Genomic DNA, 25,445 nt, shown 5'->3' on the forward strand with positions numbered 1-25,445 from the left:
GCCGCGGGGCGGAAGCTCGTCACAGGTTCAATGTGCCGTCGGCAGTAAGGTCGTCGGCTAGGAATCCCGGCGGTTAGCCGCGGCGTGTTTCACAGGTCTCCCGGTTTACCCCCCCAGGTCACAGCTCCTCAGCGGTAGCAGGCAGGCGACCTGGGCACCGCAGCGCCCTCCGCGATCTCCGGCCGGCAGTGGGCGCAGTGTGGATCAGCAGCCGCTATGTTGTTTTCGCTCACCAGAGCACCCTGGGCAACTTGGCATCGGTCTCCTCTAGAGCCATGGGGGTAATTAGGCTTTGATCGGCGGGTTCTTGGTGGGGGAGTCCCTTCCCCCAGCTGATAGGATGCTCTGGGGTGATCAGAGGCAGTTCTGCAGGATAATTCAAGGCTCGATCACGGAGCCGAGCATTTAGGCGACCTTCACCATCGGCGTCCAAGCCACGCCCCCTTTTCCCCTCTATGTGTTCTCTGATGTCTTTGTAGGTATGAGATTTGCCTAAAGCTCTTAATGCATTCACTGCACTTAAATGGCTTTTTCCCTGTGTGAGTTAGCTGATGAATCTGTAATGCTGAGGACTCTATAAAACTCCTGCCACAGTCACTGCAAAAATATGTTTTCCCCCATTATGTGTTCGCTGATGTCTTTGTAGGTTTGATAATCGACTAAAGCTCTTTACACATTCACTGCACTTGAATGGTTTTTCCCCTGTGTGTGTTCGCTGATGAATCATGAGATTTGAGGAAGCACTAAATCTACTTACACAATCATTGCTCTTAAATGGTTTTTCCCCTGTGTGTGTTTGCTGATGGCTTTGTAGGTTTGATAATAGCCTAAAACTACTTCCATATTCACTGTTCTTGTATGTTTTTTCCCTTGTGATTTTTTTGCTGATGTCTTCGGAGATTTGATACTTGACTAAAGCTCTTCCCACATTCATTGCACTTAAATGTTTTTCCCCTGTGTGTGTTCGTTTATGAACCATGAGATTTGCGGAATCACTAAATCTACTTCCACATTCACTGCAATTGTATGGTTTTTCCCCAGTGTGTATTCGCTGATGTCTCTGGAGGTCTCCTAACCGACTGAAGCTCTTCACACATTCAACGCAATGGTATGGTTTCTCCCCTGTGTGTGTTCGCTGATGTGTTTGGAGGTGTGAAAACTGACTGAAGCTTTTCACACATTCACTGCAATGGAATGGTTTTTCCCCCGTGTGTGTTCGCTGATGTCTTCGGAGGTCTGCTAACTGACTGAAGCTCTTCACACATTCACTACAATGGTATGTTTTTTCCCCTGTGTGTGTTCGCTGATGTGTTTGGAGGTGTGAAAACTGACTGAAGCTTTTCACACATTCACTGCAATGGCATGGTTTTTCCCCCATGTGCATTCTCTGACGTCTGTAGAAGTGTGAGAATTGACTGAAGCTCTTCACACATTCATTGCAATGGTATGGCTTTTCCCCTGTGTGTGTTTGCTGATCTCTTCGGAGGTCTGCTAACTGACTGAAGCTCTTCACACATTCACTACAATGGTATGGGTTTTCCCCTGTGTGTGTTCGCTGATGTGTTTGGAGATTTGATAACCGACTGAAGCTTTTCACACATTCACTGCAATGGAATGGTTTTTCCCCCGTGTGTGTTCGCTGATGTCTTTGGAGGACTGCTAACCGACTGAAGCTTTTCACGCATTCACCGCAACGGTATGGTTTTTCCCCTGTGTGTGTTTGCTGATGTGTTTGGAGGTCTGCTAACCGATTGAAGCTCTTCACACGTTCACTACAATGGTATGGGTTTTCCCCTGTGTGTATTCTCTGATGTCTGCGGAGGTGTGATAATTGACTGAAGCTCTCTATACAAACATTGCAAAGGAATGGGTTTTCCCCTGTGTGTGTTCGCTGATGTGTTTGGAGGTCTGCTAACCGACTGAAGCTCTTCACACATTCACCACAATGGTATGGGTTTTCCCCTGTATGTGTTCGCTGATGTCTTCGGAAGTCTGTTAACCGACTGAACCTCTTCACACATTCACTGCAGTGGTATGGTTTTTCCCCTGTGTGTGTTTGCTGATGTGTTTGGAGGAGTGATAGCCGACTGAAGCTCCTCACACATTCACCACAATGGTATGGTTTTTCCCCTGTGTGTGTTCGCTGATGTCTTCGGAGGTCTGTTAACCGACTGAAGCTCTTCACACATTCACAGCAATGGTATGATTTTTCCCCTGTGTGTGTTCGCTGATGTGTTTGGATGAGTGATAACCGGCTGAAGCTCTTCACACATTCACTGCAATGGTATGGTTTTTCCCCCGTGTGTGTTCTCTGATGTGTATGGAGGTGTTATAATCGACGGAAGCTCTTCACACATTCACTGCAATCGTATGGTTTTCTCCTGTATGTGTTTTCTGATGTATTTGGAGATTTGATAATTGACTGAAGCTATTTACACATTTAGCGCATTGGTATGGCTTTTCCCCTGTGTGTGTTCGCTGATGTCTATGTAGGATTGATGATTGACTAAAGCTCTTCACACATTCAGTGCAATGGTATGGTTTTTCCCATGTGTGTGTTCGCTGATGATCTTTTAGGATTACTAACTGATTATAGTTCTTCACACAATTCCAATTTCAATTTCAATTTATTAATTTATGATTACGGAACTCTCATGAGGTCCACATAAAAAGACATGATATACATTCAAACAAATCATGAAAAATAGAAAAATACATTGTAAAACATGAAAATAATCAGATATACAGAGTAAAACAAAATCTCTAAATTACCACCTAATACAGATTCAAAAAACATTTTTAAAAAATTGTACAATTTGAAGCAAAACATTTCATCAGGGGGATTATTCATGGCAAAAGTAAAGTCAGAGGCAGACAAGATATTTAATTGCAGACAGATGGGTCTTAGCCATTTACGCCTAAACGACATTAGAGCTGGGCAAACAAAAATACCATGCAGCAAGTCTTGAACTTTCATGTGACATAGGTCACAGGCGGCTGATGAGCCATACCATCTGGATAAGAGCAATTTCAAGGGAAGTAAGTCCTGTCTTACTAAAAACATAAGACGCCTGACACCATGAGGAATATTCCAATGAACATAAGGTTGAGCTTTCCTCACCAAACAAGAGTCAATGGCTGGAGTAATACCCTTTTTCAAAGTACGGAGCTCTCTATCCAGTCTAAACCCTAGTTCCCAAGAAGTAGATTTCAAAAGGGCTTTTAACTGATATGGCAATAAGGAAAATAAAACAGCCTTATCTAATTGTAATTGACTCACTGCATATCTAAAATTTGTTATAATTAAAGAATAATCATTGAGGTGTCCCAGCAACTCATTTTTTATTAAATGTCTTAATGTGCCTGGCTCACTCATTGCTAGGCAAAAAACCCAGCGCACATTCCCCGCGAGACCTTGGACCCAGCTACTACGTAAGGCGAATTCCTGTCTAAGAGCAGCTGTTGAGCTAGCTGTGTTGACAGATAAAAGGCTACGTAAAATTTTTCCTTAAGTGCAGTTCAAAAAACTCCAACTTTTTATATCAGTTAACTCTATTCCACAGAGTAAGGAGGCTGGGATTTTTGCTCGATATACGTCCAGCAGTATCGAGAAATGCCTTCTGCCTGTGGCCTTGTATAAGGATATCAAGCTCTTACCCTGAACAATAGCTTTCCGGATGTTATTAGCTATATGAGCTTTTTCACTTGGATTGCTCATAACAATTTTGCCAAGAAAGGTATAAGATTTCACGATTTCCAATTTTTGGCCTCCCACTGTCCAAGAAAAATTCACAAATTTAGGTTTCTTTCTACCAGACATACACATCACTTTACTTTTAGCGATATTTATCAATAGATAATGCTTTTCTGCAAACTTATGTAAGGCATGCAGACGATTATTCAGCCCTTTAGGCGTTAGGTCAAGGATCAAAATGTCATCAGCATACATCAAGCACACAATTGGGGAGCCCCCCAGGATCGAAGCAATACCTGTGCTTGCAGAGAGAACCTGGGGTAAGTCAGCTATATAAAGGGAAAACAGCGGAGGAGCCAATAGGCAACCCTGCTTTAACCCGTTTTGCTCTGGGAATAATTCTAGATAGTCCTCTTTCCCCACCCAGCAACACTCTGCACCAAGTATCCGAGTGCAGGGCGTGCACTAATCTAATAAGAAAGGGAGGCATCCCTAAGTCAAATAACTTTCCCCACAGTAATGTTCTATCCACTTTGTCAAAAGCTGTGGAGAAGTCAATAAAGGCTCCGTAAACTCGCCCTCCACGAACTTTAACATATTTCTCCATTATAACCTGGAGTGCGGTCAAATTATCTAAGGTGCCGTGCTTTTGTCTAAAACCTGTTTGTTCAAAAGGCAAAATTTTGGCCCTAGACACCCAATCATTAATTAACTTAAGGAGACATTTTGCAAAGACCTTGCCAATGGCATCTAGTAAAGCGATTTGTCGATAATTTTGAGGAAGGGCTCTGTCCCCTTTTTTAAATAACGGGACCAAGATGCTCCCTTTCCAAGATGAGGGGACAGAACCACTAAAAAAGCAAAACCTAAACACTGGATGAAGAATTTTACTCCATAATTTACTCTGTTGTTTCAGGACAGAAATGGGGACCTCATCCGGGCCCATAGCGCCAGAAGAGCGCATACCCTTAATGGCTAATTCAATATCTTTTTCAGACGGATGGTCAAATGGGATGATGGACACAAAATTAATGACATTATCCTGTTGCAGGACATTGCTGCTGTATAGGTGCTCAATATAATAAACGCAAATCTGCTCATCAATGGCAATTGGCGTGGGACAGGATCTAGTGCCACACCCTTTGCCAATTAAGGACCAAAATAATCTGGCTTGACCCTTAAAAGAGGACTCCCGGAGTTTGATCCATAGGGAGTCTTCCTTATCTCTTTTCAATCTAGCCTTCAACCTTGATCTCTTTCTTTTTAACAAAGTTAGAGTGTGATGCCTTTCCTGATTAAATGATAAGTATTGACCCCTGTTGGGCCTGCGATGGGCAAGCCCAGCACAAAGGGGTTAGCTTGGCACAAGTGACAAGGCAAGTGAAGGCTGTAGTGTTAAGCCGGCTTTGACCCAATAATAACCCCTTGTACAGTCACACCAAAAAGAAGGACACCACACCACTGCTGTAGAAAAATACGATTCCTTTATGTAAAAATTCTCTGTAAATAGGGATGACTGGGATAGCACATATACATTTCTTTTAGTCATACATTTCAGGACTTCAATTCCATAACGAGTAGTTCCATAAATTGTATCACGAATAAATAGCATCAATAAATAAAATAAATATCAGGAATAAATAGCATCAATAAATAGAATAAATATTATCAGCAATCAATATCACCAATTAATAAAATATTTATCACTTTCGTTTAGCAGAATAACTACTGGTTCATTCAAATAAATAAACACATGTTCATTCTGGTATCGCTGCCACCAATTAAATATTTCAGGAACTAATACATTTGCATTACGTTTAAATTGGGAAGGATAACTCTTACAGTTTGTGTTGGTTTCATTAACAATGCATACAGGCTTCTCTGGGCACAGAATACGTTTTGGGACTCATTCGAGGAGTACGCGCGTGTATCTAAAAAGGCAAGGAAACACAGTGAACATCTCATTTGCACATGGCTGTCACCGGGATAGGATCTCTGCTTGTCGGTGGAGTCTCTACGCGCTTACGGGCTTTGTTATCGCTTGCACTCAGGCGGCACCAGTTCAAAGTCTTTAGACTGACGAATAGGCTGCCGGCGAGGTCACGCACCTTCCGCGCTTAATGGAAAACAATGCTGGTTCACAGTTCCTTTACAACGCTGCACATTACTGGAAGAAACGGGCCCACCTCACGTTGCTGTGATCGAAAGGCGATTCAGTCAGGGCACAGCACTCCTCACACCAGCGATGGGGCTCTCCGGACCTCCCTCTGACTTCGGCATTCAGGGTGGTTCCCGCCCACGGCTACAACTTCTGGGTCACTGGGGAGTGGCAGGGACGCTGGTCCCGCCCAACAAAGGCTGGCGCTCCCCGCCCCAGCGCACCACCTCACCTTCAGTCTGTGCAGGAAGCGCTCTACGCTGGTGGGGCTCGGAGACGTCCAAGCTCCCCTCTAGAGGCGCCTGTCGCAAAGGGGGCACAGTCGACGATCGCGGTCGCGGCGAACTTGCTCTCGCTACGCGACTTGTGGGGGTAATGAGGCACTCGCTGGGCAGGCGCTGTAGGCGCAAGGTCGCCACAGATGCGGATAACTGGAACGCCAGTCAGGGTCAATGCCAATGACCTTTGCCACTCTACTGCCCGCGCTACCAGCCGCCTCAGGGGTCAACAGGGCAGGTGTCGATCTGGTGTCAAGTCTGGAATCTAGAATGGATCTAAAATGGCCGCCAGGGACTGAGCCTTATATAGCCAGTGCCCTGGGGTGCTGGCACGAGCCAGAAGGTTCCAGAACCTTCCCTGGCTGTGACAATGACATGGCCCTTTGGAGGTGTATTTAGGCCATTCTGAGCCACCGTACTGTGGTTCTAGAGCAGCCATTTTGTGTACCTGAGAGAAAATAAGAAATTCCTGTCAGAAAAGCGCGCTAAACAAAGGGCGCCAAAACCTCCAAAGGTCAAAGTTCATGAAGGCTCCAATGGGAGTCACTCATGTGAGGGAAAAGGGTGTCCACCATTTTAGGGCCATATCTTGGGTTGACAACCCCAGTTTGTAATGCCACCGGTTTCACCATGTCTTGTAAATAGGTGCTACAACCCTGGTGAGCAACTGGGCTTCAAGGAACATCTAACCCCATGAAACAACACATAACAAGCATTGGAAATGCAATAGGTCTCGCAGTAGGAAAGTTTGAGCTATAGGTGTTATTTTTTTGTTTTTTATTTATGTGTTGTTTTTTCTAAATAGCTAAATTAATAGCTTTCTTATTTACAAAGTCAATAGTTATAATTTTTGTAAATGTGACACCTCTAGCATTTGTAAAGCAACATTTTTTGTATTAACGGGACTTATATGTGACTTATATGTATTGATATAAAAAAAATCAATGGCTTTAAAAAACAATTAATAAATAATACGTAAATAAAATGGATTTGATTTTATATTGCCAATAGCTTAAAGTTTATTAAATATATTTAGTGAAGATGCTGTTGTTGCGCTGAGTGAGGGTGAGGGTGAGTGAGGGTGAGGGTGAGTGAGGGGTTGAGGGTGAGTGAGGGTGAGGGGGTGAGTGAGTGTGAGTGAGGGTGAGTGAGGGTGAGTGAGGGTGAGTGAGTGGGTGAGGGGTTGAGGGGTTGAGGGTGAGTGAGGGTGAGGTGTTGAGGGTGAGTGAGGGTGAGGTGTTGAGGGTGAGTGAGGGTGAGGGTGAGTGAGGGTGAGGTGTTGAGGGTGAGTGAGGGTGAGGCATTGAGGGTGAGTGAGGGTGAGTGAGAGTGAGGGTGAGTGAGGGTGAGGGGTTGAGGGTGAGTGAGGGTGAGGGGTTGAGGGTGAGTGTGGGTGAGTGTGGGTGAGTGTGGGTGAGTGAGGGTGAGAGGTTGAGGGGGAGTGTTCGAGGGTGAGGTGTTGAGGGTGAGGGGTTGAGGGTGAGGGGTTGAGGGTGAGTGAGGGTGAGGGGTTGAGGGTGAGGGTGAGTGAGGGTGAGGTGTTGAGGGTGAGTGAGGGTGAGTGGTTGAGGGTGAGTGAGGGTGAGTGAGGGTGGGTGAGTGAGGGTGAGGGTGAGTGAGGGTGAGGGTGAGTGAGGTGTTGAGGGTGAGGTGTTGAGGGTGAGTGAGGGTGAGGGGTTGAGTGAGGGTGAGGGGTTGAGGGTGAGTGAGGGTGAGGGGTTGAGGGTGAGTGAGGGTGAGGGGTTGAGGGTGAGTGGGGATGAGGGGTTGAGGGTGGGTGAGGGAAAAATGTGCAATAGCCAGGAAAATCAGCATAGTTACTTTAAAAATGTCATTGAAGTGTTGCACAATATACGTGTTATAAATTGCGGACTAGTGCTTTATGTTTTGATAGGACGAGTATAATCTTAGGCAAATAATTAGCATCTCAAACTCAAATGGTAAACTATTTTAAACGCGAAAGGGTCTTATCGAGGTCTATATGTAGTCATCAGTTTTCCACAACGGGCTAATGTTATGTTATGCTCCAGCCAGCTGCCTATTACATTACCTGTCCAAAGCATCACCCCTAGTTTATAAATAAGTATATTTAAGACTTAACTTGCTATGATGGCCCATTCATTATTATAATCCGTTGTTGAAGTGTTGTAAACGTTTGCACTCGCCCTGCCTCGTCCGGTTTATATGCAAGTCAGAATCCTTAGATATAGCTTGCATACGTAGGAAAGAAGCGTGTTTTAAAATAGCAAGCTGTTTGATGCGCTCTTAAACCCTGTGAGTTAGCTATTTACCCCAGGGGATAGAAACAACTACAAAATCGGCAACGGAACGTAAGGAGTACGGGTAATAGATTTAACATGGCCAAGTTAAAGCGCTATGAAGCATACTCACATACCCTGACGTGCTTCATGGTAAAGCGTGTGCAGATGGAGCGTGGTAAACAAAGATAGCAGGAATGGAATGTATGGAGTGCGGATAATAGATTTAACAGGCTAAGTTAAAAGGCTATGAAGCATACTCGCATACATGGACACGCTTCACGGTAAAGCAGCAGGGAGTGTGCGCCATCATGTTGCCTTCCTTATCACGCTGCCCAGGAGTCAGAAGGTGGACAACATGGACAGCGAGAGGGGAGCATGGAATTTACAACGTGAACGGCTTGAGGAGGTGAGGGAAGGGCTAAAGGCAACAATGTCACCGGGTGAAAAAAAAGCAAAAGAGAAAGCAGGGTAACCTGACCCAGGAGGGGGGAGGAGGGAGGAGAAATGCGTCTCGGCCGGAGCAGGGGGCGGAGCAGGGAGAGCGGGCTTTGAAATGCATTTCACACGGCCGGCCGGTCGTGAAACTGAAAGCATGGCCGGCCGGCCGTGAAAGCCTTTGATGCCGCAGGGGGTGGAGCGGCACCAGCTGGGAGAGTAGGCAAGGCAGGCGGCTGGGGGCATGTGCACGCGCTTTTAAGCTGAATGCACATGCGCATTGAGCTTAAAAGTCACGGGCACTGCAAGGAATCGCCACGATTCCTTGCTGCTTAGTTAAAAGTTGTTTAAGCCGCAATAGGCTCGCAAGCTCGATGCGCATGCGCATCGACAGGCGAGACCTAAAAAGTACTGGCAGACAAAGAAAAGCGTCAAATTTTGGGAGGTGCAGGGGAACAAAAGAAATCATAATGGTGAGGGGACTCTCAGAAGCAGACAGGTCTAACAACCCCTTATCAGTTTATTTATTTCAATATTTAATTTCCGAAGTGATTCGGGGAGTACTGTTGATTTATGAATGGAAGGGACTTTCCTTGATATTGAGGTTACCAATTTTAAGAAATCTGCAAAACCTTGAAATTCCCTCCCATCCCATTGGGACAGATTCTCAATGTTAGAGATTAAAGTACTCAACAAGCCATCAAAAGCCCGGAAATTCCAATAACATCTCCCTGAACTGGCATTAAAGTTCACCAGATCAGTATCTAAATTCCAGGAATCAGACGGGGGAAGCCTGAGAGCAGCTGTAACGATCAATACTTTGTGGTCACTTAAATCCGAGTTAACAACCAAAACTTCCTTCATGAAAGGAAAAAAAGAACAATCTGCCACTACATAATCAATGATTGAATCTCCATTTTTTGATTTATGTGTGAAAGCTGCAGGGGTATCAGAGGGAAGTCTACCGTTTATTATTAGACAAACCACCTTAGAAAGACCGTCCAAGATTAGTTTACCTCTTTTATTGGATTTGATATTCATTGGGAACAAAGCTTGGGGAATATGAAGAGATTCTTCCCTAAGCTTATTTCTAAATAGATCAAGGCCACAATTGGGGATCTTACAGTTGAGGTCCCCTAGTAACAATATATATGGGGCGGGAGAAACATCCATAAGTTTAGATAAAAAGGGAAAAAGCAACTTTAAACCCTCATTAAATCGAGTGTCGGGGGGAATGTAGATATTTATTAAGATGAGCAATTTATTTGGACATTCTTTGAACAGATTTTTCAAAGTTAATACCTGAAACAATTTATTAGGCTCTAGGTAGTAGGAGAGATTCCAATTGATTTTATTATAAAGTAAGCACGCTATTCCACCCTTCGCGTGACCTCTCCTAGAGGGGGCTGCGCTGCCATCAAAAACCAAATAATCTTTTTCCAACATTAATTTTCCATCCACCCAGGTTTCCTGAAGACAAATTATGTCGGCTTCTAAGGAAAGTAAGAATGACAATTTTTCCTGGCTATTCTTAAAACCGGCAATATTCCAAGAGATTATTTTCAAATCATTGTTAAAAACTTGGATGCGGTTTGAGAAAAGGGGGAGATTTACTAGAAAGAACGCCAGGCAACCAACTCCATTTAGAGTTATCATCTGTCAAAACTTGTTTGGGAGGAGAGGGATTTTTATAAAGAACTTGACGTTCATTTTTAGATACCCTTATTTTTAAATCCTCGGTTTTAGCAGAGGACCAGTCAGAGGAATTCGGATTCACACCATAGATTGTTGGTTGATTAGAAAATAATTTGCTACTCCGTTCTTGCATAAAGTGTGGTGATACATCTATCCCTCTAATTTGCAATTCCTCTGCCCAATGTAAGATATGGTTCAGAACTAATTTAGAATGGAATTTGACCCTTGCAGTTTTCCCTAGAGAGGAATTCAGCAAAAGTACCAAATCCAAATCTGAAGTTTGAATTAGTTTTAAGCTTTCAATCTCACAGAAGCATTTAAGAAGAGCCGATCTGTTTAAGATAAGGTCAGTATCAAAAAGAGGATTAAAATCTAAAAAAACCAGTATCTACATTTTCTTTCTCCCGAATAGGCACGCAAGCGGAGGGTGCAATTAAAGGCGGATCCTGAAATGGCCTAGCCAAAGGGTTAAGAGTAGACGAATTAACTTTTACTGGTAATAGCAGTTCAATGGGTCGAAGTTGATTCGTAGATCCCACGGAGTCAGTAGTAATAATCGGTTGATCCTCTGTGGGTGGAACAATTATGTCATCGGCTAGATTAAGATACAGCTCATTTAGGCAGGATTTTTCCAACGAGGCCTCCAAATTATTTTCAAAGATAAGTTTCCTCTGCCTTTTTTTAGAAAAACTTTGGGCAGGTTTCCTTTTTTTTAATCTATTCTTTTTATGCTTAATAACCACTAACTTTTCACCATTAATTGGGAGAACATCAGTGCGAGCCTCTTCATCTTTTTTTAAAAGTGTAGTAAATATAGGAAATACGGAAGGTACTTCTAAATTTTGCGTATCAATAGCTGCAGCAAAGGGTACTATCTCTTCATCAAGGATAGCAATACAATTGCCACCAGCAGAAGCTACATTATCAGCGCTAGGGACTACTGGAATGGTCGGAAGCATATTTATAATCCGACCTTCGGGAATGGAATGTTGATCTATTTGGGCTGGATCTAAAGTCTCTATTTCATTAGATGGCCTCTTAGCTTCACTCGAATGTACCAATAATTTGTCAGGCTCAAAATGACACCCGGAAACGGACCCACCGTGGTTGTGTAAAAGCACTCTTAGGATTTGGGTTACCGTGTCCAGTACACAATCAGACCCTCCAACAAATGTTTCCAATAAACGTAATATTGATGACAACAAAAACTCCAAAGAAAACAAAGCTTTGGAGATTAGATTATCATCAACACTCGGAGGGCTCACAGGAATATTATTCAAATTAGTGTCCGAGCACGAGGTGAGGTTTAGCTGGGCAAGAGAAAAATCAGATTTATTTGAGGGGGTACTGTTATGAGGGTGAAGGTTGAAGGTTAAAAGGACTTTATTAGAATTTATGTTAACCATAGGGTTGGAAAGAATGGCTTCCGAATGCTTCTTTTGGGACACTAAATCAATATCGGGTAAAGTGAAGTCTCCCTCTGGAATTACCGGGGTAGAGGATAAGTCAGGAGAGATCGTGGTTGGATGAAGTGGTTTAGGCAATATAGAATCCGCCGAATTTAAGATGACATTTGAGGTATTTAAGGTAAAACAACCGGGGACCACAGGGGGAGGTTCCATTTGCCTCTGTGAATCTAACTGAACGAGAGGGAGGCCCTCCACTGTCTCGGAGGAATAGTTCCCAAGATGGAACGAGACGGGAACTTCTATCAGGTTGATCTTATCCTTAACATGGGAAAAAACTGCGTCAGACACTTTACCCTCTAGAGCAGAGGTCTTCAAACTTTTGGATGCCGAGACCCCCCTGTCAGCATGTACAGGCATAAGGACCCCCTCCTGACAAAAATGTCTAAACCTCTAGGCAGGGCTACTGGAATTATGAGGCAGGTGAGGACCAAATTATGCGACAGGCTTGACTAAATTGTGTGAGTAGAAAATTTAAATAATGTTCTGTGATGCTGCGTATTTTGGGATAGCATTGCTTTATTATTTTGAAATTTTTTAAACACAGTAACACTGAGGAAAGATTTCACCCCATCAGTACCAGTTTATAACCAAAATACAGCAATTAACATCAGAAAGATGTCTAGTCAATCTTTGTGAAGGGCCTCCCACTCCGCAGGAATATGCGCTGCCACATTAGAAGCTCACCTGGCCATGGCCGGGAGCAGCAAGGGTCCCTTCAAACCCTGGTGGTCTTGTGCAGAGTTAAGCAGTTTACCCATGCCCCTTGCCTCTCACCCCTTCCTTCTATCCCTCTCTTCTCTTCTCTCCCAACCCCGGATCCCTCTCTCACATTGCAGGCAGATGGTTATTAGCCCCAGGACACCTTTTGGTAACAGTAGTGCACTACAAATGTAAATAATAATAATAGGCAGAAGCAGGGGATGCACTAGACCCAAACTACAGGGGGGTTTAACACTCCCAGCCAGGGCTGGCCCTAGTACTGGTCGCACACGATGCAACAGTCTTTCCACCTTCTCCATGAATTCCCTCACTACCACTCACCAACAAAACACCTCATCTCTCTATAGCACCGGTCTGACAAAATACTCATAGTTTACTCACACTCAGTTCTGTGATGTGAATGGTACATCTTATGTGTACCAGGGACTTTAACCTTCTGCACTGTGTGGGTGACAAGAGTGCCCATGTGACTGCACGGAGAGCAATGCAACAGTGTGAGAGTAGGGTAAAAGGAGTGACTACAGGTTGAGTGAGGTGACCATATGAATTTGGGTTCGGCTGTAAGTGCAGAGTGGGACGAATTAGTGTATGGTTAGTGATGGCCATGTTTGAGTGAGTTACAGATTGAGCAGCGAGGGGGGAACAGGTGAGTGAAGTGTCACATGAGTGCAGGATGAGAAGTGTACTCGTGTGACTGCAGGGTGAGGTACAGAGTGAGCAATGCAAGCACATTTTTAGTGCATAGTAATCACTGTGAGAGCAGGGTGAGCGGGTGAATGGTGATCACTGGGAGTACATTGTGATCACTGTGAGTGCATTATGATCACTGTGAGTGCAGGGTGAGCGGGTGAATGTTGTGAGTGCATGGTGATCAGTGTGAGTGCATGGTGATCAGTGTGAGTGCATTGTGATCAGTGTGAGTGCATTGTGATCACTGTGAGTGCAGGGTGAGTGGGTGAATGTTGTGAGTGCATGGTGATCAGTGTGAGTGCATGGTGATCAGTGTGAGTGCATGGTGATTAGTGTGAGTGCATGGTGATCAGGGTGAGTGCATGGTGATCAGTGTGAGTGCATGGTGATCACTGTGAGTGCATGGTGATCAGTGTGAGTGCATTGTGATCACTGTGAGTGCAGGGTGAGCGGGTGAATGTTGTGAGTGCATGGTGATCAGTGTGAGTGCATTGTGATCAGTGTGAGGGCATTGTGATCACTGTGAATGCAGGGTGTGCGGGTGACTGTTGTGAGTGCATTGTGATCAATGTGAGTGCATTGTGATCACTGTGAGTGCAGGGTGAGCGGGTGAATGGTGTGAGTGCATGGTGATCAGTGTGAGTGCATGGTGATCAGTGTGAGTGCATGGTGATCAGTGTGAGTGCATTGTGATCAGTGTGAGTGCATTGTGATCAGTGTGAGTGCATTGTGATCGCTGTGAATGCAGGGTAAGCGGGTGAATGTTGTGAGTGCATTGTGATCACTGTGAGTGCAGGGTGAGCGGGTGATTGGTGGGAGTGCATGGTGATTGGTGTGAGTGCATGGTGATCAGTGTGAGTGCACGGTGAGCGGGTGATCAGTGTGAGTGCATGGTGATCAGTGTGAGTGCATGGTGATCAGTGTGAGTGCATGGCGATCAGTGTGAGTGCATTGTGATCGCTATGAGTGCATGGTGATCAGTGTGAGTGCATTGTGATCGCTGCGAGTGCAGGGTGAGCATGAAAGTGAAGGCGAGAATGAGAAGCGAGTTGTCTGAAAGCAGGATGCATTCCCAGAGACTTGAAGTGTAGGGTTTCAGATATAAGTTAAACTATTGCTATAATGGCATTAATCAGGGATTGAGGGTGGAGGAAATGAATAATGTGCTGATCCTGCAACAAACTTCCAGTCTTATGATTAGGGTTACCAGCTCATTATTTTGATTGCCCAGAAATAAGCAGTCACCTAAAGCTGTATTTTTAGCACTTATCTGTGAATACAGAACAGCAAATATAAATAGAAAGCACTTTTAATTGTGTCACTTTTAATTGTGTTCTAGGTCTGCCTCAATGATCCATGACTGAAAATTAAAGAGAACAAAGACAGAAAAGTCACATAACTAATGAATACATACTTTTTTATTTATAACTCTATTTATTGTCAAGAGCAGACATTTTTCTTTTGGCAACCCAACTTTATATTCCTTTTCATTAAATGTATTCTCACACTACAGCAGTAAGTGTAAAAATACAAATGTAAGGAATAGGCAGAGTGGGGGCCCAGGGAGTACTGGAACCATAAAAAACATTAAGCCTCTGTAACCAGTTTACAAAGGCATGTAAATATGCTAATGGTCTTTAAAGACCTGTGAAAAACTCCAGCGTGCCGGAGATAAGACTCTAGACACTGCCCAGCCGAGCCCGCAGCAGCTCGAGTTTCACTGCAGCAGCCCTGGCTGAGACACAGGACGGGGGAAGAGGGGGGCTGAAGCCCTGGAGGCCAGCGGAGAAGTGTGACTGTGAATGCGCGACCCCCTTCACACCACTCCACGGCCCCCCTGGGGGTCGTGACCCACAGTTTGAAGACCCCTGCTCTAGAGTATCAGAGTTTAAGGCATCCAACACAACTTTATCCTTCCCCCTTTCCCATAAGCTGAATAACTGACATTGCCCTTTCAGTTGCATAGAGGAATTAATTTTATTCCGCAAAGGATTTGATTTTGTCTTAGAGCCTGACCTCCCCACTAGTACTCGACCAGAGCGGAGTTTTTTTGTCGTCATAATTATTTGGATTTATAAAAACACAGTGAGAAACACAAAACAATTCAATACCACTCTTAAGACAATAGCAAACAGTTTCTAAAATAGCAAATTATAATACGGCAAAAGTCAAAGGGACTAGGCCCAGCCCGGCCTCCTTCGGCCCCTGACGGCCACAGACGGTCCCGCCCTTGTCCCGGGCTTCTCCCGGGACGTTCCCGCGCGCTCCCGCGCAGCGGAGATGACGTACGCAGTTTATAGGGGAGTAATAGAGGGGGGCGTGGCAAACAGGGAGAGCCAATAAACAAAGAGAAGGGCCAGTGCTGATAATGTTTACTTAGGGCTAAGGCTAGTCCTCCATAGACAGAAAATTAATTCCAGAAAAGGTACTGCTGTTTAGTCGCAATTTTATTTTATAGAAAATCAACAAATTATCATAAAATTTATCTTTACATTAGAGAAGAAAACATGAAGGACAATCAAACGGAAAAAGGACACATCAGGTTGTATTCAGTTGAACACATCAAACATTCAGAACTTCAATCATGTCACATTCACAACCCATTCAGCACATGCAGACTAACTCTAACATACCACATATTATTAGTGCAAAAAGAGAAATATACAAAACTGGGTCTGCATCAATTAGACAAAAATTCAAAAAAGTATAATTATTTAGAAAGTAGTACAAAACCATAAAGTTTTTTTCATTTTTAAACATTCATTACAGTTTGATACTAATGGTAATATACAAGAAATTTGTACGGAGTAAGCAAGTAGACGTTTTACTCCTATACACCAAAGCAGACCAGTAAGGTTGGGCCAAGGTTTCACTAGCGCCAGAGAGCCACGCCAGCAGCAGAGGTCCAGTCCAGTAGGTAAGAACAGAGAAAAGGTGAATCCCCCGAAGGTTGGATGTCCGGTGATTTTAAGAGTCTTGAGGGGGGCGTGGCAAACAGGGAGAGCGGCCCAGGTGACTCGGGTCAGCTCAGCAGCAAGGACTCCTGGGAACCGGAGTCCGAGCACCGACATGCTCGCAGCCCTGCTCCAACCAACGGCCACAGCAATCTCCAAAGTATCTCACTCCCCAGCGCCCACAGGAAGCAAGCGCCGCGAAGCGGGTCCGGCAAGAGGTAGCGCTTCAAAAGGCTAAGGCGTTCAAGGTTTCACTAGCGCCAGATAGCCACGCCAGCAGCAGAGGTCCAGTCCAGTAGGTAAGAACAGAGAAAAGGTGAATCCCACGAAGGTTGGATGTCCGGTGATTTTAAGAGTCTTGAGGGGGGCGTGGCAAACAGGGAGAGCGGCCCAGGTGACTCGGGTCAGCTCAGCAGCAAGGACTCCTGGGAACCGGAATCCGAGCACCGACACGCTCGCAGCCCTGCTCCAACCAACGCCCACAGCAATCTCCAAAGTATCTCACTCCCCAGCGCCCACAGGAAGCAAGCGCCGCAAAGCGGGACCTGCGAAGCGGGTCCGGCAAGAGGTAGCGCTTCAAAAGGATAAGGCGCTCAAGGTTTCACTAGCGCCAGATAGCCATGCCAGCAGCAGAGGTACAGTCCAGTAGGTAAGAACAGAGAAAAGGTGAATCCCACGAAGGTTGGATGTCCGGTGATTTTAAGAGTCTTGAGGGGGGCGTGGCAAACAGGGAGAGCGGCCCAGGTGACTCGGGTCAGCTCAGCAGCAAGGACTCCTGGGAACCGCAGTCCGAGCACCGACACGCTCGCAGCCCTGCTCCAACCAACGCCCACAGCAATCTCCAAAGTATCTCACTCCCCAGCGCCCACAGGAAGCAAGCGCCTCGAAGCGGGTCCGGCAAGAGGTAGCGCTTCAAAAGGATAACGCGATCAAGGTTTCACTAGCGCCAGAGAGCCCCGCCAGCAGCAGAGGTCCAGTCTAGTAGGTAAGAACAGAGAAAAGGTGAATCCCACGAAGGTTGGATGTCCGGTGATTTTAAGAGTCTTGAGGGGGGCGTGGCAAACAGGGAGAGCGGCCCAGGTGACTCGGGTCAGCTCAGCAGCAAGGACTCCTGGGGACAGGAGTCCGAGCACCGACACGCTCGCAGCCCTGCTCCAACCAACGCCCACAGCAATCTCCAAAGTATCTCACTCCCCAGCGCCCACAGGAAGCAAGCGCCGCGAAGCAGGTCCGGCAAGAGGTAGCGCTTCAAAAGGATAAGGCGCTCAAGGTTTCACTAGCGCCAGATAGCCACGCCAGCAGCAGAGGTCCAGTCCAGTAGGTAAGAACAGAGAAAAGGTGTGTCCCACGAAGGTTGGATGTCCGGTGATTTTAAGAGTCTTGAGGGGGGCGTGGCAAACAGGGAGAGCGGCCCAGGTGACTCGGGTCAGCTCAGCAGCAAGGACTCCTGGGAACCGGAGTCCGAGCACCGACACGCTCGCAGCCCTGCTCCAACCAACGCCCACAGCAATCTCCAAAGTATCTCACTCCCCAGCGCCCACAGGAAGCAAGCGCCGCGAAGCGGGACCTGCGAAGCGGGTCCGGCAAGAGGTAGCGCTTTAAAAGGATAAGGCGCTCAAGGTTTCACTAGCGCCAGATAGCCACGCCAGCAGCAGAGGTCCAGTCCAGTAGGTAAGAACAGAGAAATGGTGAATCACACATTCAGTGCAATTGCACAATTTTTCTCCTGTGTGTCTTTGCTGATGGTGCTTTATTAGTGATGACAAACTAAAGCTCTTGCTGCATGTGTATGATTCTTTTTTCTTGCTTAGTGTCTTTGGGATGGATAGATATTTGTCTCTACATCACATGACCGTGTTTCCTGAAGGGCTAACATGGTTGATAAACCACTTGAGTTATTCTCACATTCCCTGTATGTGTGTGGTATTTTGGATGCTTGATTTCTGATTTAACAATAAAATACAAGACTCACTAAATACCTATCACATTCATAATAAAAGTAAGGCACCTTTCTGGGTGATTGAGTCCTTACATTGGATAATGGCTTGGCGTGCTTGTGGGTATAGAGTTGTCTTCCTTCTGGTCGGTGCTTTAGAGAGCAGAAACCCTGTTTCCTTTAGCCTTCAGTTATTTGGTTCCACTTCATTGTGCTCCTCCCTGGTTCCTGTGGTTTGGCTAGAAAGAGTTAACAATATACCGAGAGCACTGTAATGCAACTTGTAATGTGTACAGCTACCCCGAAGAGTGTCCCTGGGCCGAGAACAGGTCTGAAGAGAAAGTTAATCTGTTTGTTTCAAACATGGACAAATAGCCAGGTTTTCAATCTGTTTTTAAACATTGTCATGTTACTAGCAGCGCAAAGCTCAAGAGGGAGTTTGTTCCAAGCTATGGATCCCAAATAGACGCCAGACCTTCCTCCAAATTTTATACCGACCTCATGATCAAAACAGGTGATGGACGCTTCATTATACAGTAGGTGGTTTGTCAGTGTTGTTGCCTTAATTCTGTAGAGGGCATTTCTTCTTCTTGTGGTGTGGAAGAGTAGAGTTCAGACTTGTATTCACTGAATTGCCTTTGGCTGTTTCTTCCTGGATCTGTCCACTGTCTCTGATTTCACTGATATTTTTTGAGCTCTTTATTTTTGACTATTTTCTCTGATTTGCTGCGTTATCTTCATTATTCATAATCAATCCGTGCATTTAGGCTTATTTATCGATCCGTGCATTTAGGCTTATATCATGGTGTCCTCGAATTTGCCCAGGTAAAGGCAAGCCACGCTAGGGGCACACGAGGCACCCATACTGACTCCCTGTACCTGATGGAAGTATTCCTTATTGAACTCAAAGTAATTTTCCCCCAGTACAATCCTGAGAAAGTTGAGAATCACTGGAGCATTAGGGAGGTCAGTTTGGTTCATCAGAATCTCCTCCGGATCGCACCCTCCTGGGGGATGTTTCTATAAAGCGATTCCAGGTCAATCGTGACAAGCAGTTCCATTCGATAATTGAAGGGCATCTTCTCTACCTTGGATATAAAATGACCGGTATCTTTTATGAATGATCTCAGTTGGCCCACCAGTGGCTTTAAAAACCTGTCAATATATTTGGATAGTGGCTCAGTAGCCGCCCCGATTGTAGAAACAATGGGCCGCATCGGGGGGTCCACACTATCCTTATGGACCTTTAGTAGGCCATAAATGATGGGCATTCTAGTGAAGGTAGGCGTGAGATTTTCAGCTTCTTTCGTACAAATGAAACCTTCATCCACGGCAGAGTTAACCTGAGCAAGGATTCAACGTTTTAATGTCTCCTCGGGGCATCTCACTATTCGTTGATAATGTCTGTCAGAGGAGAGAAGAGCGGTCATTTTTTCAACATAAGTGGAGGTGTTAAACACAAACACCCCCCCACCCTTATCGCACGGTTTAATCGTGAGGTCAGGGTTGTTGCGCAGTTCTTTCAAAGCCACACTTTCTTCATGAGGAAGATTATACGTCGGCTTAGAAATAAATGTAGTCATTTTGTCCATTTTCTTAATGACCGCCTTCTCAAAGATTCCTACCTCCGGTCCAAGGAGATCAAGACTCAGAGTAAAGTTGGAGGGAGGTTTCACGGCAGAAACATTCTCAGACTCACTGAGAGTAGGACGGGTAAGGAAAGATTTATTTAGACGGATTTTCCTAAAGAAAGAGTGAAGATCTTTCATCAATTCAAACCAATCAAATTTTATAGATGGAACAAACGAGAGGCCGTGAGATAAAAGTGCCAAGGATTCATGTGGAATGGTAACATCCGATAAGTTGAACACTGGTATCGTGTTCAACTTCTCCAATATTGAGTGTTCCTTGTTTGGATGTACCTCTGAGGACGGGCCTGACCCTGATGGAACTGCCTCATTTGAGGAATCCGATTCCTTGGTCTGAAATTGCCCCTACGATACGATAAAAAATAATCCTGTCCGGTAGGCCTATCGAAAGAATCCTGACGCTGCTGGTAATTCGAATTATAGTTGGGATCATAATTTGAATTACTCTCCCCCTCTGAGTCAGTGGTGTCAGAAAAGGTGTTAACTCTTCTGTTGCCCCCCCGTTGGGGTCCCTGGTTACGACCAGCACTCTCAGAGTTTGCATAGAATTGGGGAGTCAGATAAGGGTAAGCTCTCCCCTGTGAAAACAATCTGACATCCTTACTGAATTTCTCCATTTTACGTTTCCGGAGATATTCAGCAAAGGAATCGATTTCCAAGCGTATCTCCTCCAGTTTCTTTTTTCCTAGATCTACCGAATTGTCCTTCTTTAACTTTTCTTCAAGTTCCTCAATCTCCTTCGCTAAAACAGCTAGGACTTCACGTGCTGTATCGATGATAAGCATCATGTAGTCCCTCGAACATCTATTTGAGAAAAGGACCCATTCCTCTAAAAAATTACGAAGTTCTACAAAAAGTCCAGGAATATTCCTTACTCTCAGACCAATAGGAATAGTTCCTGCCTTCAGATAGTCCAGCATAAACTTGGCATGTGCTTCAGTACGGAGTGACTTCTTCTTCAGATTGAGGAACTTGTTCCATTCTCCTTCGATACCCTTTGATAAGATAAATTGATTACCTGTCCCTTCAGTGGCGCCAATCATCCACGCAAAATCTTCGTCAGAGAAACCGAAGGTCTTGATACTCTCCATGTTCGGGAGAGAGGAAGTATGGGTCTAGTCAGGGAGGAAAAGGAAATTTCTATAGTACAACCAAACCACACCGAAAAGACACCCAAACTTTCAATCACACTCACTCCATAGATGCACTCAAACTTACTATCAGCAAGACAGATAGACACCAAAAAGGACTACATAAACAACCAGGGGTTCCAAGACAAACCAAAGCACACCCCACAGCACAGGGCTGGGAATAACAACCAATGGAGAAAAGGGGCCCCTTGAAAACTGATGAAGGGCAGACCAACAGGGGAGAAAAAACAATACTTCAAAACATACAGACGTCTGCCCCCTCTAATTGTGCAAATTGCTCAAACTGAATCCAAAGAATGAATTTCCAACTCGTCTGAGGTACCGGATCACTTCAAAGAAAAACAACATGGCAGCACGTAATTGACGGCGTCCCGGGTGGCTCAGGGCACGTCAAGGCAGGAAAGCGTCCTCAAGCAGGCACAACTGCGTGAACACAATCACGTCAGAATGGCCACAGAGCTGCTCCTTGTGACAATCAAAGCAGGTAAGCCTCGAGCGCGTTACCGGGTTCGCGCACTGCTTTTTTTTTAAGAGGATGTGACAGTTAAACTGCGCCAAGTGAAAAACCTAAAAATAAACAATAAAATGACTGTGCTCCAAGACTTTAAACACATCATCCCCGGACACCTCCACTCCCACAAGGGCTACAGGCTCAAAGACATCACCAGCGGTTTCGATCTTTGCCTGCATACAATAAAATGGGTCTCTAGAGATGTTTGATGGTTTTTCCAAAAGAACAATAAATTGCTGTTAAATCTACAGTAACAAGGAACCAAGAAGAAATAGCAGCTCTTATCCATTAAAACAGCAACAGGAGAACATGGCAGGATGGTAGTTGGCGCTCATCGCAGCAGTGAGGAATGACAGGAACTTCAGCTAGTCTAGTTATTCATGCCAAAACAGAAAAGGAACTGGCAACGTGAATTCAGGGCGACCGATGACAAGGTCACTGGTGGGGCTTGGATGGAAGTGCCAGTTTACTTCAACCATAAAGAAATGTTCATACCTTAGAGTCCTTAGATTTCTTTAGTTCCACAGATTGTAGTTTCTTTAGTTTCAAAAGTCCAATGTCCATTCAAATCCATATGTACATGAGGTTTCTTTAGTCCAAAGTCCATTCTCCATAGAACATAGCACGCAGGTTCTTAAAAATCGTCGCCAGTGTTAAAGTTAAAATAAAGATCCGTAGTCCAGGTAATGTAGTTCAGGATCACAGCTTTATTCTTCAAGTAGGATCCATATTAGGTCTCATGCTAGGCCTCATGTAATGCCCCACCAGGAGCAGCTACATCACTGCTCAGCCCCTCACACCAACTGATTACTTCTTCCACTCAAACACTCTCAACATTCTGATGACATTACGTAGACTGAGCAGCAAGGCAAGGGCATGAACAGAGAGGATGCATCAATCACTTATTAGATTATAACAAGAGAATTAAGTACTTTTTTGTGTCTCTGTCTCCTTACTGGTATTTCAAAAGGACTCTTTCTCATAACTTTCTGAAGGTTAAAGGTAAATGTGATGTTCTTTCCAAGGTGGCTGCTCTCTTAGGGATCTGTGATTCTTGTGTTGTTTTTATGGCTTATTGCTTTGTGTTTCATCATCCAGATTTCCGATCGAGGGAATTATTTGGAGTCCTGCGTCATTATGGCACACACCCACAAGTAATTCGACAATTCCACAGTGACCCCGCCCTTTGAGGCCTCTGTCACCCATGCCACTCACTGCATGCCCCCTTCTGTATGTCTCATGCTCACTAGTGAGGCTGCTGGCATATATATGGACAATACTTGTCACCTGTTCCCCTGCTCTGCAGGGCTAGGTGGATGTGAACTGAGACTCATAGTACTCCAGGCTGTTGCTCTGCCATGGTATTGGACTGCCCTAAAATAACTCTCAAAGAAGATAAGATACATCCGACCCCAGGCCATATAGGACTAAAGCATGTGGGGTAAAGTGCACAAATATTTAGCTTTCGGCAAGGCCCAACTTCCCAAGAACATCCTAAACTGCAACTAAACTCCCACCTAACTCCTGTGAGGGGGGTAAAAGGACTTGCATAGCAGGGTTGCCACTCTGTTTACAGAACAAACGCACAACCCCAAAAAGGGGACACTCCCAAGAAAAGAGGAGAGAGCATGATTGATAGTCCAAAGAATGTTGTTTAAAACCAAATCTCAAAGCCCTGGCCCTGGTCCCTCTTGAAGGAGCGTGGGATTCAGCTCCCCATTTTCAAAAGGATAAGGCGCTCAAGGTTTCACTAGCGCCAGATAGCCACGCCAGCAGCAGAGGTACAGTCCAGTAGGTAAGAACAGAGAAAAGGTGAATCCCACGAAGGTTGGATGTCCGGTGATTTTAAGAGTCTTGAGGGGGGCGTGGCAAACAGGGAGAGCGGCCCAGGTGACTCGGGTCAGCTCAGCAGCAAGGACTCCTGGGAACCGGAGACCGAGCACCGACACGCTCGCAGCCCTGCTCCAAACAACGCCCACAGCAATCTCCAAAGTATCTCACTCCCCAGCGCCCACAGGAAGCAAGCGCCGCGAAGCGGCACCCGCGAAGCGGGTCCGGCAAGAGGTAGCGCTTCAAAAGGATAAGGCGCTCAAGGTTTCACTAGCGCCAGATAGCCACGTCAGCAGCAGAGGTCCAGTCCAGTAGGTAAGAACAGAGAAAAGGTGAATCCCACGAAGGTTGGATGTCCGGTGATTTTAAGAGTCTTGAGGGGGGCGTGGCAAACAGGGAGAGCGGCCCAGGTGACTCGGGTCAGCTCAGCAGCAAGGACTCCTGGGAACCGGAGTCCGTGCACCGACATGCTCGCAGTCCTGCTCCAACTAACGCCCACAGCAATCTCCAAAGTATCTCACTCCCCAGCGCCCACAGGAAGCAAGCGCCGCGAAGCGGGACCTGCGAAGCGGGTCCGGCAAGAGGTAGCACTTTAAAAGGATAAGGCGCTCAAGGTTTCACTAGCGCCAGATAGCCATGCCAGCAGCAGAGGTCCAGTCCAGTAGGTAAGAACAGAGAAAAGGTGAATCACACATTCAGTGCAATTGCACGATTTTTCTCCTGTGTGTGTTTGCTGATGGTGCTTTAATAGTGATGACAAACTAAAGCTCTTTCTGCATGTGTATGATTCTTTTTTCTTGCTTAGTGTCTTTGGGATGGATCGATATTTGTCTACATCACATGACCGTGTTTCCTGAAGGGCTAACATGGTTGATAAACCACTTGAGTTATTCTCACATTCCCTGTATGTGTGTGGTATTTTGGATGCTTGATTTCTGATTTAACAATAAAATACAAGACTCACTAAATACCTATCACATTCATAATAAAAGTAAGGCACCTTTCTGGGTGATTGCGTCCTTACATTGGATAATGGCTTGGCGTGCTTGTGGGTAAAGAGTTGTCTTCCTTCTGGTCGGTGCTTTAGAGAGCAGAATCCCTGTTTCCTTTAGACTTCAGTTCTTTGGTTCCACTTCATTGTGCTCCTCCCTGGTTCCTGTGGTTTGGCTAGAAAGAGTTAACAATACACCGAGAGCACTGTAATGCAACTTGTAATGTGTACAGCTACTCCGAAGAGTGTCCGTGGGCAGAGAACAGGTCTGAAGAGAAAGTAAATCTGTATGTTTCAAACATGGACAAATAGCCAGGTTTTCAATCTTTTTTTAAACATTGTCATGTTACTAGCAGCGCAAACCTCAAGAGGGAGTTTGTTCCAAGCTATGGATCCCAAATAGACGCCAGACCTTCCTCCAACTTTTATACCGACCTCATGATCAAAACAGGTGTTGGACGCTTGATTATACAGGAGGTGGTTTGTCAGTGTTGTTGCCTTAATTCTGTAGAGGGCATTTCTTCTAAAGCTCTTGCTGCATGTGTATGATTCTTTTTTCTTGCTTAGTGTCTTTGGGATGGATAGATATTTGTCTACATCACATGACCGTGTTTCCTGAAGGGCTAACATGGTTGATAAACCACTTGAGTTATTCTCACATTCCCTGTATGTGTGTGGTATTTTGGATGCTTGATTTCTGATTTAACAATAAAATATAAGACTCACTAAATACCTATCACATTCATAATAAAAGTAAGCCAACTTTCTGGGTGATTGCATCCTTACATTGGATAATGGCTTGGCGTGCTTGTGGGTAAAGAGTTGTCTTCCTTCTGGTCAATGCTTTAGAGAGCAGAACCCCTGTTTCCTTTAGCCTTCAGTTATTTGGTTCTACTTCATAGTGCTCCTCCCTGGTTCCTGTGGTTTGGCTAGAAAGAGTTAACAATACACCGAGAGCACTGTAATGCAACTTGTAATGTGTACAGCTACTCCGAAGAGTGTCCCTGTGCCGAGAACAGGTCT

At 45.3% G+C, this 25,445-nt stretch overlaps 1 pseudogene; it reads right to left on the bottom strand.

Moving 5' to 3' along the window:
- Positions 1-416: 416 nt before the first annotated feature.
- On the bottom strand, positions 417-24,299 carry LOC144769265 (uncharacterized; annotated as a pseudogene).
- Positions 24,300-25,445: the final 1,146 nt, after the last annotated feature.

Source organism: Lissotriton helveticus, chromosome 7 (assembly GCF_964261635.1).
Source record: "Lissotriton helveticus chromosome 7, aLisHel1.1, whole genome shotgun sequence".
Taxonomy (NCBI): domain Eukaryota; kingdom Metazoa; phylum Chordata; class Amphibia; order Caudata; family Salamandridae; genus Lissotriton; species Lissotriton helveticus.